At 50.4% G+C, this 18,061-nt stretch overlaps 1 protein-coding gene across 1 annotated transcript in view; it reads right to left on the bottom strand.

The window, feature by feature from the left end:
* LOC144770102 (sterile alpha motif domain-containing protein 9-like) overlaps window positions 1-18,061 on the bottom strand; it is a 554,812-nt gene that overhangs the window by 152,184 nt on the left and 384,567 nt on the right. The window lies entirely within an intron of this gene.

Genomic DNA, 18,061 nt, shown 5'->3' with positions numbered 1-18,061 from the left:
GTAAAAAAAACGTCCTAAAACGCAGAAAGAGCCATCACGGCGCAGCCGAGCTAGCATGGGACTATACTCCTACAAATCAGCTCACAAATCAGCTAACAGCACCGGCAGTACCTTCAGGTCTAATAAATACATTACAACTGTCAGGCTCTCCAACAAACCTGAATCCAACTACACCTACACTTGACACCGTTCTACAAGCCATAGCTGTGCACAGAGAGGAGACATCGCAAGATGGGCATAAGGCCCAAGCGACCCTGCGTAAAGTGCAAGGGGTGGTGCGCAAGTTGACTAGAACAGTCGGTGCGTTTAGCGATCGAATGGCAGACTTAGAGTCTCGAATTGTATCAAACGAGTCTAAGATTGCTGCAAATCATGAACAGGTTGACGCACATGAGGCCGAACTATCAGATGTGAGGTGGAATTTAGGCAGGAATTTCACACAGGAAAAATCCAAAAGAATACATACTAGGTTTTCCTTGTTAAAATCAAAACAAAAAATACCATGGGTAAATTAAAAATATGCTCCTGGAATGTGGCGGGACTTAACGATAGGATAAAAGGGCCCGGTTGTCAGGGATAATTAGTCAAAACTCATTTGATGTACTTTGTCTTCAGGAGACTCACATTACATGGAACGATCGAGACTTATTAAAGATCTCTGGGTACAATTTGTTGGCAGCCACAACACAGACATCCAGAATACAGGGTGTCGCCGTTTTTGGGGAAAGCAGTATGCAAATTAGTGGACTCCCTAGGAAGGTGGGCTATTATAGAGCTTAAAATCGGTAGAACAATATGTACAGTATATGCGTCTAATCAGGATAACCCCTTCATATTTGAAGAACTGGAGTTAGAATGAGCTTCTTGGCCCAGAACAGTAATATTCTGTGGGGACTTTAATATTTCTCTGGGGGGTAATATGTCAAGGCAAATTAGGGGTACTCACACATATGCCGGACGTAAACCAAAAGTGTTCAGAGCCATCTCCCAACTCAAAGAGAGTTTAGATCTAATCGATATCTGGGACTTAAAACACCAATCTGACCCCGGCTACACCTACTTCTCATATCCTCATAATCAGTATGTTCGTATCGATTACATTTGGACTACTAGGGAGTGCTCTGGCGGAGCACAAATCAGTAAATCCCCAAAAACATCAATCAATCAATCAATCAGTCAAATTTGTAAAGCACGCTACTCACCCGCTAGGGTCTCAAGGCGCTGGGGGGGGGGGGGGGGGTCGCTACTGCTCGAACAGCCAGGTCTTGAGTTGTTTCCTGAAGGAGAGATGGTCCAGGGTCAGCCGTAGGTGTGTGAGGAGGGAGTCCCATGTCTTGGCCGCCAGGTAGGAGAAGGATCTTCCTCCGGCAGTGGATTTGCGAATTCGTGGGATGGAGGCGAGGGCGAGGCTGGCGGATCAGAGCTGGCGGGTGGGTGTGTAGAATGTGAGGCGGCTGTTGAGGTATTTCGGGGCCATGTCGTGGAGATCCTTGTGTGCGTGGGTGAGGAGTCTGAACGTGATCCTCTTGCTGACAGGGAGCCAGTGCAGGTCTTTCAGTTAGGCAGAGATGTGGCTGTGGCGAGGGATGTCCAGGATGAGTCGTGCAGAAGCTTTCTGAATGCGCTGGAGTCTTTTCTGGAGTTTGGCTGTAGTTCCAGCGTAGAGGGTGTTCCTGTAGTCCAGCCGGCTGGTGACGAGGGCCTGGGTGACCATCTTCCTGGTTTCTGTGGGGATCCACGGGAAGATCTTTCGGAGCATGCGCAGAGTGTTGAAGCAGGAAGACGAGACGGCGTTGACTTGCTTGGTCATCGTGAGGGAGGAGTCCAGGATGAAGCCCAGGTTGTGTGCATGGTCCGGTGGCTTGGGTGCGGTGCCCAGGGCGGGGGGCCTCCAGGAGTCGTCCCAGGCAGAAGGGGATGGTCCCAGGATGAGGACTTCCGTCTTGTCTGAGTTCAGTTTCAGACGGCTGAGCTTCATCCATTCCGCGACGTCTTTCATTCCTTCCTGGAGGCTGGCGGTGGCGGGGTCGTTGGTGAGGGAGAGGATCAGCTGGGTGTCGTCGGCGTAGGAGATGATGTTTAAGTTGTGTTGGCATGCGATGGCTGCGAGAGGGCTCATGTAGATGTTGAAGAGGGTGGGGCTGAGTGAGGATCCCTGCGGAACGCCGCAGATGATTTCGGTGGCCACGGATCAGAACGGGGGGAGGCGGACTCTCTGGGTTCTTCCGGCGAGGAACGAGATGATCCACTCCAGGGCCGCTCCTCGGATTCCGGTGTTGCTGAGGCGCTGTATCAGGGTGCGGTGGCATACGGTGTCGAAGGCTGCTGAGAGGTCTAGGAGGATGAGGGCGGCAGTTTCCCTGTTGTCGAGCAGGGACCTGATGTCGTCAGTAGCTGCGATGAGGGCGGTCTCGGTGCTGTGGTTTGCTCGGAAGCCGGACTGCGAGGGGTCGAGGGATCCGCTGGACTCGAGGAAGGAGGAGAGTTGTCTGTTGACGGTGTTCTCAATGACTTTGGCCGGGAAGGGGAGGAGTGAGATGGGGCGGAAGTTCTTGAGGTCCGTGGGGTCCGCTGTGGGTTTCTTCAGGAGGGTGCTCAGCTCGGCATGTTTCCAACTCTCCGGCAAGGTGGCGGATGCGAAGGAGCTGTTGATGATGTTCCAGAGTTTGGGTGCGATGATGGAGTCGGCTTTGTTGAAGATGTGGTGTGGGCAGGGGTCGGTTGGGGAGCCGGAGTGGATGGTGTTCATCAGGTGGGTGGTGTCTTCGGTGCTGACCGGGGTCCAGGTGCAGAGGGTGGTGGGGGGGGCGTTGGTTCGGTGGTTGGGTGCGTGGTCTGTGCTCCGAAGCTGTTGTGTATGTCTGCGATCTTGCGGTGGAAGAACGAGGCGAGTGAGTCGCAGAGGTCTTGCGAGGGTGTGATCTCGTTGTTGCAGGCGCTGGGGTTGGAGAGCTCTTTCATGATGCTGAAGAGTTCCTGGCTGTTGTGGGTGGTGTTGTCCAGTCTTTCTTTGAATGTTGTCCTTTTGGTGGTGCGGATCAGCTGGTGGTGTTTGCGGGTGGCGTTCTTGAGGGCTGTCATGTTTTCTATTGTCTGGTCGTGGCGCCAGGCTTTCTCGAGGGGGCGGCAGGTTTTCTTGGAGTTTTTGAGGTCGTTGCTGAACCACGGGGCTTTCCTGCAGTCGGATCTGCTGGGAGGGTTTTTCAGTGGTGCGAGGTCGTCGGCGCAGTTGGTGAGCCACTGTGTGAGGTTGCGGGCTGCTTCGTTGGGATCGGTCGTGTTGGCGGGTGGGTTCTGGCTGAAGGCGGCGGTGAGCTGGTCGGTGGTGATCTTGCTCCATCTTCTGCGGGGAACCTGTTGCGGGTGGTGGTGGGTCGTGGTTCTCCTGAAGCTGAAGTGGATGCAGCTATGATCTGTCCAGTGTAGTCCGGTGGATTGGCTGATGGAGATGTGCTTGCTGGAGGAGAAGATAGGGTCAAGCGTGTGGCCGGCGTAGTGGGTGGGGGTGTTCACCAGTTGATTGAGTCCGAGGTTGTGGAGGTTGTCCAGCAGGGCGGCGGTGTTGCAGTCCTTGTTGTTCTCCAGTTGGAAGTTGAGGTCCCCTAGGAGGATGTAGTCTGAGGAGGAGAGGGCTTGTGGACTGATGAAGTCTGCGATGGCTTCGCTGCATTGGGCGCGTGGTCCCGGGGGTCTGTAGATGAGAGTGCCTCTGAGGGTGGTCTTGGGGTCGGTGTTTATGTTTATGTTTATGTTTTTTGCGATTTTTATAGCGCACAACTACCCGGGGGTGTCTCGGCGCTCAGTATACAGAACGATAGCTATGGAAGAAATTAGTGTGAAAAAAAACAGGTTTTTAATTTCTTTCTAAAGCTGATGAGCGTAGGGGCCGTTTTGATGTAAAGGGGTAGTGCGTTCCAAAGTTTGGCTGTGGAAATCGTGAAGCATCTGTCACCCCAGTTGTCCCTTTTTGTTCGTGGAACTTTGAGCAGATGAGCTGAGGAGGAGCGAAGCGTTCTTGAATTTTCAAGCGGGCAGAGGGCGTTTTTAAGAAACTGGGGGCCTAAGTTGTTGATGGCTTTATAGGCAATGCACAGTGCTTTAAATTTTATACGGCTCCTGACTGGGAGCCAGTGCAGTTGTTGAATATACGGGGAGATGGAAGTGAACTTCGGAATGCCTAGTAAGATTCTGGCTGAGGCATTCTGGACTAGCTGCAAGGTTACGAACCTTAGTGACAGGTTCTGGTGGAACTCCCATCTCAGTTGGCCACCATTGAGGGGACCAAATAGGTTCCAGTTTCCCGAATGTCATCACCTCTGTTTTGTCAGATTTTAATTTGAGACAGTTTGATGACATCCAGGAACTGATTGCCCGCATTCCTTCTTGGAAGTTTACAGCAACTGATGCACCATCGTTGTGTACAGATAGCACCAGTTGTGTGTCGTCGGCGTAAGTTGTGAGGGCAATTCCATAGGACTTTATCACCCTCGCTAAGTCCAAAACATAAATGTTAAACAGTGTCGGACTTAGCGAGGAGCCCTGTGGTACTCCGCAGGGAAGGGTGAAGGTATGGGAGGTGAAATGGCCCATTTTTACTGTCTGTGAGCGGTCAACTAAGAAGGAGGCGAGGAGTTCTTTGGCCTTGTTCTGAATTCCTATTGCTTAGACACGGTCGATCAGGGTGGCATGATCGACCGTGTCGAAGGCTGCGCAGAGATCTAGCAGTATTAATACTGCCGCTCCTCCTTTGTCTAATGTCATCCTTATTTTGTCTGCCACTTTTATTAAAGCGGTTTCGGTTCCATGACCCTGTCTAAACCCAAGTTGGGTTTCATCCAGTAGGTTGTTTTTGTCTATGAATTTGGAAAGTTGTATATTCATAGTTTTCTTGAATATTTTTGCTGGGAAAGTTAGACATGCAATGGGTCGTTAGCTGGCAGGGAGGAGGGGATCTAGAGTAGGTTTTTTCAGAAGTGGCTTAATGATAGCCTCTTTCCAAACTGAGGGATATAGGCCGGTGGTAAACATAGCATTGCAGATAGTCGTCAGAGCGGGGGAAATAGCTTCTGGGATGAGATTGAGAATGGCAGGAGGACAAGGATCTAAGGGTGATCCTGATTTTGTGCCAGAAATTAGGCGTCGGACTTGTTCCTCCGTGGCTGCTTCGAAGACCGAGAAAATACACATTAGTGGGTGGCGGTAGATTAGTAGTGGTAGTGGGGGGAGAACGGGTGAAGGCTGAAAAAATAGACGTGACTTTGTCTTCGAAGAAATTAGCAAGGGAGTTACAAAGGGCTTGTGATACGTCAGGGCGAGGGGCGGGGGGGTTAGAAAGTTGAGTAACCACCTGAAACAGTTCTCTTGCAGAGTTTTTTGCCTGATGGATTTGGGAGGTGTAATAAATGGTCTTTTCAGAGGTAATGAGATCTTTATATTTGGAGAGGGCGCTTTTGTATTAGATTTTATCCGTGGGATTGTAGTAGCGGCGCCAGTATCTTTCCAAATTTCTGCAGTGTTGTCTCTGCACACGTAGGATTCCGTAAACCAAGGGGCCGAGGGGAGCTTTCTACTGCGATGGGAGGTTTTTAGAGGTGCTAGTTTGTGACAAGCCATGTTTAGGCTGTTGAGATAGTTAATGGAGGCTAGTGAGGGATCCGGTTAAGTAGTGATGATGCTGTCGGACAGCATAGAAGCAAGATGAGAAGTATTGATGTTTTTCCAGTCTCTGGAGGAGATAGGAGAAGATGATACGGTGGAGGATGGAAGGGATTTAAGTTTTATGGAAAAGCAGACTGCTGAGTGATCCGTCCAGATAAGAGGGATCACCTCTGAAACCAAAATGTATGGATTACTGGTGAATAACCCATCTAGGGTATGTCCAGCTTTATGTGTAGGCTGATTGACAATTTGCTGGAAACCGGCTGCTGATAGATCGTTAGTTAGCGCCATGGTATCAGGGTCACAAATGGATTCAAGATGGAAATTGAAGTCTCCCAGTATGGTGAAATGTGGAGCTCCCGCTGTGACCTTAATTAAGTTATTAAGATTGTTGAGGAATTTAGATCTAGACCCGGGCGGGCGGTAGAGTAACATGCCTACAAATGATTGGTTGCCGGAGAGGCTGATGGAAAAAGAGAAGGCCTCGCAATCAATGTATTTAGGATCAGTGATTTTAACTTTGAGGTGGTTCTTATACATGATGGCTATCCCTCCACCCTTTCTTTTAGTTCTGTCTAGTCTACATACGCAGTAATTTTCGGGGGTAGCTGCTTTAAAATCCGGGCCGGAGGAGTCATCACCCCAAGTCTCGGTAATGAATAAGAGATCTAGGTTATGTGACTCAATGAATTCTGAGATTTCGGTTTTGTGTTTAGGGACAGAGCGTACATTAATAAGTGCTGCTAAGACCTGGGAGGGGGAGTTGGTCGAAAGGGTAGGAGTAATGCAAGTTGGACATTTATAAGGACCTGTGATAGGGTTTGTATATAGAAGATGTGATAGAGAATGTGACAGGTCTGCCGAGGTCTTAAGATTTCGGAGTTGATCGGAAGTGTATTTAAGTACAGTCGGAGTTTGAGCGGTGCAAGGCGCAGCAGAGTCAGGGGGGGTGGCCCTGGGCCCGGCCTCGGCGCGGATGAGCGCAGACGAGCTTGCCTTAAGCGCGCCTTCGGCGCGCAATCGTCGCGCCCGCTGCGCTTCCGGTGGGTAAACATGTTTTATAGAGGTGAAGAGAGTGTTAGAAGGGGGCGTGGCCAGCACAAGTGGGCGTGCCCGATGGGGCCAGGAATGGCGGCGAGAAACCAAACACTCACCCGCGGCAGCGATTATTCGGCTGTGCGGGAGTGTCTGTGGCTGCAGCGTTGGGTGCCCAGGGGATCGGTGAGTCTAAAGACACAGTTATATCACAATACAATTATTAAAATTTTCGCTATCGTGGCTCCCGGCTTTTCGCCTCGGGAGGGATTCTGTAAATGCAGCGCTCTAACTCAGCGCGCGTTTAAATGTCCTGGGAAGGGGGCGTGGCCAGCACGAGTGGGCATGTCCGATGGGGCCAGGAATGGCGGCAAGAAACCAAACACTCACCCGCGGCAGCGATTATTCGGCTGTGCGGGAGTGTCTGTGGCTGCAGCGTTGGGTGCCCAGGGGATCGGTGAGTCTAAAAACACAGTTATATCACAATACAATTATTAAAATTTTCGCTATCGTGGCTCCCGGCTTTTCGCCTCAGGAGGGATTCTGTAAATGCAGCGCTCTAACTCAGCGCGCGTTTAAATGTCCTGGGAAGGGTGCCTGGCCAGCATGAGTGGGCGTGTCCGATGGGGCCAGGAATGGCGGCAAGAAACCAAACACTCACCCGCGGCAGCGATTATTCGGCTGTGCGGGAGTGTCTGTGGCTGCAGCGTTGGGTGCCCAGGGGCTCGGTGAGTCTAAAAACACAGTTATATCACAATACAATTATTAAAATTTTCGCTATCGTGGCTCCCGGCTTTTCGCCTAAGGAGGGATTCTGTAAATGCAGCGCTCTAACTCAGCGCGCGTTTAAATGTCCTGGGAAGGGGGCGTTGCCAGCACGAGTGGGCGTGTCCGATGGGGCCAGGAATGGCGGCAAGAAACCAAGCACTCACCCGCGGCAGCGATTATTCGGCTGTGCGGGAGTGTCTGTGGCTGCAGCCTTGGGTGCCCAGGGGATCGGTGAGTCAAAAAACACAGTTATATCACAATACAATTATTAAAATTTTCGCTATCACTGCTCCCGGCTTTTCGCCTCAGGAGGGATTCTGTAAATGCAGCGCTCTAACTCAGCGCGCATTTAAATGTCCTGGGAAGGGGGCGTGGCCAGCATGAGTGGGCGTGTCCGATGGGGCCAGGAATGGCGGCAAGAAACCAAACACTCACCCGCAGCAGCGATCATTCGGCTGTGCGGGAGTGTCTGTGGCTGCAGCGTTGGGTGCCCAGGGGATCGGTGAGTCTAAAAACACAGTTATATCACAATACAATTATTAAAATTTTCGCTATCGTGGCTCCCGGCTTTTCGCCTCAGGAGGGATTCTGTAAAGGTGTGTATTTGGAAGTGAAGGTGCTCGGCAGCGGTGAGGGTGTCGTCGGAGTTGGTCGTGATGCGGAGGGTGTTTCTGTGGATGATGGCGATGCCTCCTCTGGTTTGGTTGACGCGGTCCTTTCGGGTGATCTTGTAGCCATCTGGGATGGCTATGGCGATGTCGGGGCTGAGGAGGCGTTCATCCAGGTCTCCGTGAGGAAGGCGACGTCCGGTGCTGTTGTGTCGAGGAGGTTCCAGAGTTCGACGGCGTGCCTGTGGATGGAGCGGGTGTTGAGCAGGATGCACTTGAGGTGGTTGTTGCTGTTGGTCGGCTTGGTGGGAGCGGTGTAGGTTCGGAGGCAGGTGAATTTGCAGGCTTGGCAGGTGAAGGGTCCTTGGGTGCGTTTCGAGGTGGCTTGGTAGAAGGCGGGGTTCCGGCCGGCGTTGAGTGCGTGGAGGGTGGCGGCGTTGTCCGTCGGGTGGGCTGGCATCGTCGAGGACCAGGGGTTCTGGCGCTGGGCGCGGTCCAGGTGCGGACGGCGTAGACGGGCTTGCCTTTGGCGCGCCCACTGCGCGCGTCCGCCGTGCGGCCTCCATATGAGGGGCTGAGGGAGGGAGGAGCAGCTGGGAGGCGGGAGCGGGGTGGCGAATGGGAACGGCGGGGGGCGGGGCCGCAGGGAGCAGCGGCGGGAAGCAGAGGGCGAGGCGGGAATCGGGAGGGCACAGAAGGCAAAGGGGGAACGAGGGGTAAAACGAATAATAAAACAAGCACAAGTTACAAAAGGCAAAAGGGGAACGAGGGGTAAAACGACGAAATAACAAGCACAAGTTACAAAAGGCAAAAAGGAAAAAAACGAAAGAGTTACAACAGCACAGGTTACAGGTACAAGCTCGCAGAATGGGCGGAAAGAGCGTAGCAGCACTCTTTCCGGAACAATTTCGGATCACAATCGTATGACTCTTATTCCTGATATAACTAATCTGAAAAGGCCACGCGCAAATTGGACTTTCGATAGAAAATTATTGGTGAACCAAGAATATATTACATATATTAAGACATGGACTCAAGGTTTTTTGACTGTAATCAATATAGTGCGTCCAGGGGCATAGTCTGGGATTGTTTTAAGGCTGAACTCAGGGGGGAGACAATCCGCTTTGTAGCTAAGCGTAAGAAAGACGCAAATAATGTTAATAAGCTACAGATGCAAGAGCTAGCTAATATGGAGGAAGAGCATATCTCCCAGATAATGCGAGGTGAGGATGGGGGATCTACTCTAAGGAAAATGCTGATTCTTAAAACAGCGCTAAATAGTAGATTTACTCAGAAGGCTGCTGAGACCTACCAATCAATTCGTAATAAAATCTACGAAGATGGGGAGAGAGTTGGGAAACAGCTCGCTCTAAGCACTCGTCAGAGGCAATCTCTTAATACAATTACTCATATCGAAGTAGATGGGCAGGAGTATACAACACCAGAAGATATATTGGAGGTTTTCAGACAGTATTATGAAAAACTTTACCAGAATGAGGATATGGTCGATCAAGAAGCAATTAGAGATGCCCTTAGTTTATGGTTAACCAAGACTGGCTCAAATAAAATCATTGATGACATTACAAGGGAAGATCTAGAAAAAATTATCACACACACGGAAGTACAACTGGCCCTGTCAGAACTCGCCTCGGGTAAAGCTACGGGCCCTGATAAACTCCCACTCGAACTGTACAAAATTCTTGGAGAACGTGTAACACCGTATCTGTTGGATCTCTTTATAGGGGTTCAAGTAAGTGGCATCCCTCCTGACTCATGGAAGGAAACAAATATATTTATTTTCCCCAAGAAAGGGAAGCCCTCCAGGTTGCCTTCATCATACCGTCCAATTTCCTTAATAAACTCGGACTCAAAGCTATATTCAAAGATCTTGGCTAATCGGCTCAGGGGGGTAATCGAACATCTGGCCTCCCCATGGTAGCACGGTTTTATTCCGGGCAAGTCCACCACGGACCACACTCGTAGGGCTATATCGCTATTTGATATCATGAACGCGACGGGGGCCAAATGTCGATGATCCTCCTGGATGCCGAGAAGGCTTTTGATCGAGTCTCTTTGGAATTCTTATGGGCAGCCCTTGATTAATCAACTTTGGGCCCTGCCTCACTTAATCAATCAGGGCAATGTACCACAATCCAAAGGTCTGGGCACTAGTAATGGGCCAAGAATCAAGGCTAATTGATATATTAAGAGGAACAAGGCAGGGGTGTCCTTGCTCCCCGATATTGTTCGCCATTTACATAAACCCCCTGATCCTTAAATTAATAGCTAGTAAGGTAATCAAACGTGTCACGGTTGGCCTTTATGATACCAAGATACTTGCCTATGCCGATGACGTGGCAGTAATAACACCTAACCCCTCAGAGGCAATAGCCGAAATAGAATTGATTATTCAAGCCTTCGGTCAGATCTCAGGATACTCCCTCAATCGAGACAAAACAATGGTCATTTGCACTGACAATATTCGGTTCGATGACCCTAAGAAGGTGGACCATGCTGCCTATCTAGGAATAACTATATCCCCCAATGTAGAGACCATCAATGAATTAAACTATAAACCCCTACTTAAAACCTTAAAAAAAGACGTAAAGAAGGTTGATAGTCTCCACCTTTCAATTATTGGGAGAGGGAACTCTCTGAAAATGAATATCTTACCTAGGCTGTTGTATTTGTTTCGCGCCATACCCTTACTAGTGGAAGATAAAGTTATTAAAATAATAGAATCCCAAATGAGTAAGTTTATTTGGAATTATGGGAAAGTCAGGAGGTCTTTGAAGTACTTATCCCTTCCTCCACACAGAGGCGGTCTAGCAATCACCAGTATAATGTTTTATCTATGGGCGGCTCTGCTTCAGCAAATGTCACCTCTGCTTAATATAACTATGATAGGTCCAACCATAGAAGAAAGTAGTATACTATCAATTTACAAACTAACCCTAGGTAATAAGGAAGGCAAAAGGCCTATTGCTAAAACAAGTTAAACCATCATACTATAAAAAAGTTAAGTTCAAGATTATAAATAGTGCTTGGAGAATCTGGAAGAAAGCCTCGAGACAACTCGATATTCCAAAATTTAACAAATATACACCACTATGGCATTCTTCCCTGTTGCCGATACAAGCCAATGATGAGATCTCCAGGAGATAGGAAAACTTTGGGGTTTTAACTCTAGGGGACTTCCTTCATGGCGACTCAGATGCTAGGTTTTTGTACCTTCAAAACAAATTCTCAATCCAGAACACAGATATATTTAAGCTTATTCAAGTCAATACAATCCTCAGGTTAAAAATCCCGAATATCTCAGTGTTAAACATCCCATTACTGGATTGTATAGGAAAATCATCAACCAGGATTGGTACATTATATGATATATTATTAGAAAGCCAGAAGGATGACCTAGAGCATATTGAATCCACACGGGCAACTAAACTCAATAACTCTAATGTCGATATAGATATGTCACTACAGCTTTCATCTAAATTATTTGTTTCCTCTAACTTAAAGGCTCAGTTGTATAAAACAATATATAATTTATACTATACACCTGCCAAACTGTATACCTGGGGGAAAAGAGCGAATGCCCTAGATGTGGAGCTAGTCCAGCGCATCTGATTCATATGTTCTATGAATGTGACAAATTAACACCCCTCAGGCAAATGCTAACTAAATTCTGGCAAGAAGCTTTTGGGCATACAGTAGCTGAATCGCCTACTCTATATCTATTAAGATATGATTGTACACTTAAGCACAGTAAGAGTGAGCAAACATGCCTCTTTGTTGGTACTGCAGTGTACAGAATTATCTTAGCAGCTCGGTGGAAGGAGGAGAATCCCTTAACTTCCAAATATGGTTGACACGCTACTTAGGGATTTACAACCAAGAAAAGGCTATATATGCAAGCAGAGGGTAAAAGGCCATATTGCGAGGGCAAAACCTATGGGCGCCAATAGAGGCTTGGAATAATGGTATTAGGTGTGTATAATGAAATAACATTTCTATGTTAGTTTAGAATCCTTTGTATTTTATAATTTTCCTGTAATTATTTAGTACTGTTAAAATCTTGTATATGACACACTTTTTCTTGTGTACAGTTACTAAGTGTTGCTTAATAAAAATATATTTTTTTAAAAAGCATTAGCTGAAGCCTTCTTGGTTGTGGCATCCATTTTGTTGGCTTAGTAATTCTCCCATCCTCTGCTGCTCATCTTTTACCCTGCCTGTGCTGTCTATTTTAGTCGACTTCCTGACTCAGCTAAAAGCAATGTGCATGCTAAGAGTTTATAGCTGCCAGAACACCTGGTCTCAGACTCAACTGTCAATCAATTGTGCTGTTATAAACAGTTCTGTTCCCCCTCCCACTTTGCTGACTAAGGGGCAGATGTAGGTACAACGATATTTACAAGTTCTTGTATGCTAAGAGTTTGTAGCTGCCAGAACACCTGGTCTCAGACTCAACTTCCAATCATTTTGTGCTGTTATAAACAGTTCTGTTCCCCCTCCCACTTTGCTGACTAAGGGGCAGATGTAGGTAAAAAGATATTTACAAGTTCTTAATAGCAATTTTTACCGAATTGCTATTAAAAACTGACAAACCGATATGTAGATAAAACATCGCAAATAGTTTGCGATTCGGTAATAATCGCACACTCCATTCCAAATCGGTATTACCGAATCAGAATTTGCTAAATCGCAATTTTAAAAATTCGGAAATTAGCGAATCTGCCATTCAGGTGCACCCTGATGACATCACACACAGGAAGTGACCACACCCATGCTGTTTCACTGTGCCTGAGGCTGTGGGAGAGGCAGAGAGCAGGAGCGCACACCCAGGAGCTGCACAAGAGTTGGCAGGCAGACACCAAACCCCAGGATGGACACACAGGAGAAGGGAAAGGAGCCTGCAGAGAGGAAGAGGAAGCATACATTTAGCGGGAAGGAGTTGGAGGTTTCAATTGAAGAGGTGGTAAAGACTCACGACCAGTAGTTTGGGAAGAAATCTCTGCATGTTCCAGAATCCCAGAAAAGAAAGATCTGGCTAGAAATACAAGGCAACATTAATGCCATTGGTGTCACCCAGCACTCTACTGACAAGTTGACGAAGCGCTGGTATGACCTCTGCTCCCAAGCGAAGGAGAGGGTGGCTGACAGGCTAAAACAGGCAAAGAAGACAGGTGGCGGACCATCCACTGTGCCTGCAACCACACCCCTGGATGAATTGGTGGAGTCCACCCTCCAGCCTGAGACCATCAGTGGCATAGGAGACATGGACAGCTCAGCCAGACAAGGTAAGATGCATGCACAGCATAGTGTGACCCCCCCAAACCCCCAGGAGCAAGTAACAATTCCACTCCAGTCCACATTTTGCAATCAACCAGCAATGAATCATGGTAGATGTAGTACCCATACAGCATACCAGTGAGTGAACTGAACACAAGTGCAGGGGCCCCACATCAGTCAATAAGCAAGCAGGGGACTGTTAGTGTGAATAGCAACTCATGTAATTTAATGTAACACAAATGCTGCAAGGCAAGTCAGTAAATGGACATTCTGTATCCACAGGCGAACCTGCACCCCAGAATGCTGAGAGGGCGACAAAAGAGGCACCTAGGCAACACCATATTCAGGGGAAGAGAACCTGTCACCTGCAGATGTCACACCACCACCACCACCACCACCACCCAGACCCAGAAGGTACACAGTGGGTAGCCTGCAGGAGATGGAGGTGTCAGAGGAGGAAAGCACGGGAGCCCCACAGACCATGCAGTAAGAGGCAGCACAGTCTCCTGAGACACAGTCACCCATGCAGCGTAGCCACACCAGTGGTTCCCGACGCAGACCAAGGGCACACAGTTCAGGTGCACAGGGTGATGGATCCAGTGTCTTCGCAGGTCTTGAGGGCACCATGGTGAAGGTGCAGTGGCTGCAAGGGAAGACAATGCGATCAATACAACGTCTGATGGTGTCCATGAACAAGAACCTTAGGGACATTATGGAGAGCATCAATGGTCTAAACAACACTGTTGCAGAGGGCATGCGGGACATGGCTGAGGCAGTAAGGCTGTTGTGCAGCAAAATGGACAGTGAACGACCCAAGTCCCTGGTTCAGGCCGGGCCGCTCCCCCACCGCGTTAGCACACCTGCTGGCGCTGTGTCCCCGAGCCTCACTGCTGCTGCAAGTTCGAGGCCCTCCTCCACCCGCAGGCTCCTGCCTGTGCCTCATCCCTGGTGGCCCAGTGGTGGGCCTGTGAGTATTTCGTGTGTCTTCACTGTCGTTTGTCTTTTTTGTTCGTTTTTATCTGTTACTGTTACTGTCTGTACTAGTCCTTCTTCGTAGACTGTGCCCTCTGTTTTACTCCTGTCTCCGTTATCTGCTGCCTGTGTTTGACACTGTTTTTGTCTGCCTTCTGTGCCCCTCCGTAGTTGCACTGTGTTTTTGTTTGCCTTCTGTGCCCATTTCTTGTTTTTCGCCACCGCGGTTCTGTACCGCTCCCACCCCCTTCCGCCGCCCCGTGTTTCCCACCGCTGCGTCCCCTATGGCCCCGCCAACCCCGTTACCCGATTCGTCCCCGCTCCCCCCCTCCCAGCTGCTCCTCCCTCCCTCGTCCCCTCATAAGGCAAGCCCGTCTGTGCCCGTCCGCGACTGGACCGCGCCCAGCGCCAGAACCCATGGCCCCTGCCGGAGCCAAGAAACCCGACTGAGATACGACACCGCCACCCTCCATGCCCTCAACACCGGCCGATCATCCACCTGCTACCAAGCTACCCCGAAGCGCACCCACGGACCATTCTCCTGTCTAGAATGCAACTTCACCTGCCTCCGGACCTTAACCCCACCCTTTGCACCAGGCAACAACAAGCACCTCAAGTGCATCCTGCTCAACGCCCGCTCCGTCCACAAGCACGCCGTCAAACTCTGAGACCTCCTCGACACTACAGCTCCGTACATCCCCTTCCTCACGGAGACCTGGATGAACGCCTCCTCAGCCCCCGACATCGCCATAGCCATCCCGGACGGCTACAAGATCACCCGGAAAGACTGCACCAACAAAACCGGAGGAGGAATCGCCATCGTCCACAGGAACACCATCTGCATCTCAACCAACACCGAGGAACCCCTCACCACCGCCGAACACCTATTCTTCCAGATCCACACCGACCCAAAGACCACCCTCAGAGGAACCCTCATCTACAGACCCCCGGGACCACGCACACAATTCAGCGAAGCCATCACCGACTTCATCAGCCCGCACGCCCTCGCCTCCGCAGACTACATCCTCCTAGGGGACCTGAACTTCCACCTGGAGAACTTCAACGAAACAACACCACCCTGCTCGACAACCTAGCCAACCTCGGACTCAAACAACTGGTGACCACCCGCACCCACTACGCCGGACACACGCTCGACCCCATCTTCTCTGCCAGCAACCACGTCACCTACAGCCACACCACCGGCCTCCACTGGACTGACCACAGCTGCATCCACTGCACCTTCAAGAAGACTACATCCCACCACCACCCGCAGTAGATCCCCCACAGAAGTTGGAGAAAAATCACCACTGACCAGCTCACGTCACTAAGCCAGTCCCCCGCCATCCGCCACCACTGACCCCAACGCCGCCGCACGCAACCTCGCACAGTGGATCAGCAACTGCGCCAACACCCTCACACCACTGAAGAACCCTCCTGGCAAGCCCGGCAACAGAATAGCCACCTGGTTCACCGACGAACTCAAGGACTCTAAGAAATCCTGCCGAACCCTCGAGAAGACCTGGCGCCGCGAACAGACGACAGAAAACCATGCAGCTCTCAAACGTCACCCGCATACACCACCAACTGATCCGCACCACCAAGAGGACTTCTTTCAAGGGGTGCCTAGACAACAACGTACACAACAGCAAGGAGCTCTTCAGCATCATGAAAGAACTCTCCAACCCCAGTGCCAACTCCAATGACATCCCACCATCGCAAGACCACTGCAACGCCCACGCCACCTTCTTTCACCGCAAGATCGCCGACATACACGACAGCTTCGGCGCCCAGACTCTGCCATCAGCCACAGAACCATCACCCCCCACCGCCACCCTCAACACCTGGAACCCCATAAGCATTGAGGACACCATCCACATCATGAACACCATCCACTCCGGCTCACCGTCCGATCCATGCCCCCACCACATCTTCAACAAAGTAGGCGCCGTCATCGCACCCCACCTCTGGAACATCATCAACAACTCCTTCTCAACCGCCACCTTCCCAGAGAGCTGGAAACACGCAGAGATCAACGCTCTATGGAAGAAACCCACTGTGGACCCTAAGGACCTCAAGAACTTCTGGCCCATCTCCCTTCTTCCCTTCCAGGCGAAAGTCATCGAGAAGACCGTCAACAAATAGCTGACCGCCTTCCTCGAGGCAAATGGCTCCCTCGACCCATCCCAGTCCGGATTCCGCGCCAACCACAGCACCTAGACCGCCCTCATCGCAGCCACCGACGACATCAGGACCCTGCTTGACAACGGGGAAACAGCCGCCCTCATTCTCCTTGACCTCCAGCCTCGCCCTCGCCACCATCCCACGGATTCGCGGAACCACCACCGGAGGAAGATAGTTCTCCTACCTGGCCGCCAAGTCCTGGAACTCCCTCCCCATCCAACTTCGACTGACCCAGGACCACATCACCTTCAGGAGACACCTCAAGACCTGGCTTTTCGAGCAGTAGCAGCACCTCCCTCCCCCCCAGCGCCTTGAGACCCTCACAGGTGAGTAGCGCACTTTACAAATGCTATGATTGATTGATTGATTGAACGTGGGGCAAGGCACAGGGAAAAACAGCGCATGGAGGGGTACACAAAGGCGGTGAACTGCCTATGCAATGCCACCTCTGTCCTCAGCAGACGCACAGTGGCCATACAGTTGGAAATGGCCCACTGCAGCCAGGCTGTCACTAGGGGGTTGGTGTATGTCACCACTGTGGTAGAACTGCTCCAGACAGCCACCATCGCTGCCACAGGGTCTGCGGATGGTGTTGACAGTGAGGAGGTCACCAGCCGCAGCAGCATTACACCACCCGTTGTTGAGCCCAGGAGGCGTAGTGCAAGGCAAGGGCCAGCAGCAGGACAGTCCTCTAGGGAGGGCAGTGTGCAAACTTGAACGGGGCACTGCAGTGCTTGGCCACAGGAAATGAGTACATGCTGCTGACATTCGCAGATGGGTGAGGGAACCCATGTAACCCACCGATAGGGGATGACAATGAGTATGCAGTGTATTAATGCCATGCTGGGCTACTGAAGACACTCAGAGGCCAATATGGTGAGGTTGTGTGCATTCCTATTACACAATTGTAATTAATCGCTTTGTCTCATTACTTACTCAGAAATAGTTGTGTGTGAACTCAGCAAATCTTTGTTTCCCATCTGCCGCTCCTCCAACACCTGCTGCGTGGTGCAGTGGCCGTGGACATTCCATATCCTCTGAGTCAGAATCAGTGATTTCAACTGGGGTTCCCTTCTTTGTGGCCAGGTTGTGTAGCATGGCACAGGTCGCAATGGTTTTGCAGCATATCTCGGGGCGGTACTGCCTTGCATCTCCACTCTTGTGGAGGCAGCGGAACCTGCTCTTCAGTACTCCAAAAGTCCGCTCCACCACATTCAGCATGGACTTATGGGCAGCATTGTATCTCCACTCACTTGGGGTTGATGCGTTGAGGAATGGGGTGAGTATCAATGCACGCACCGCAAAGGCACTGTCACCGAAGTGGAAAAGGATAGAACATCAATCACAGGCAACAACACATCCAACCAAGGTATACATCAGGGTGTGTCACATGCATTTACCTAGCAGGTATCCTTCTCCCAATTTACCCCCAGCCAGACATGTATAGATTCCACTGTGACTGAAGATCTAGGAGTCATGCGTGCTCCCTGGGAATTTTGCCACTATATCAGTTATGATGTGAGACACATCACAAATCACCTGAA

Source organism: Lissotriton helveticus, chromosome 7 (assembly GCF_964261635.1).
Source record: "Lissotriton helveticus chromosome 7, aLisHel1.1, whole genome shotgun sequence".
Lineage (NCBI taxonomy): Eukaryota > Metazoa > Chordata > Amphibia > Caudata > Salamandridae > Lissotriton > Lissotriton helveticus.
The sequence above is the reverse complement of the archived record's forward strand: the minus strand, read 5'-3'. Positions and strand labels throughout refer to the sequence as shown.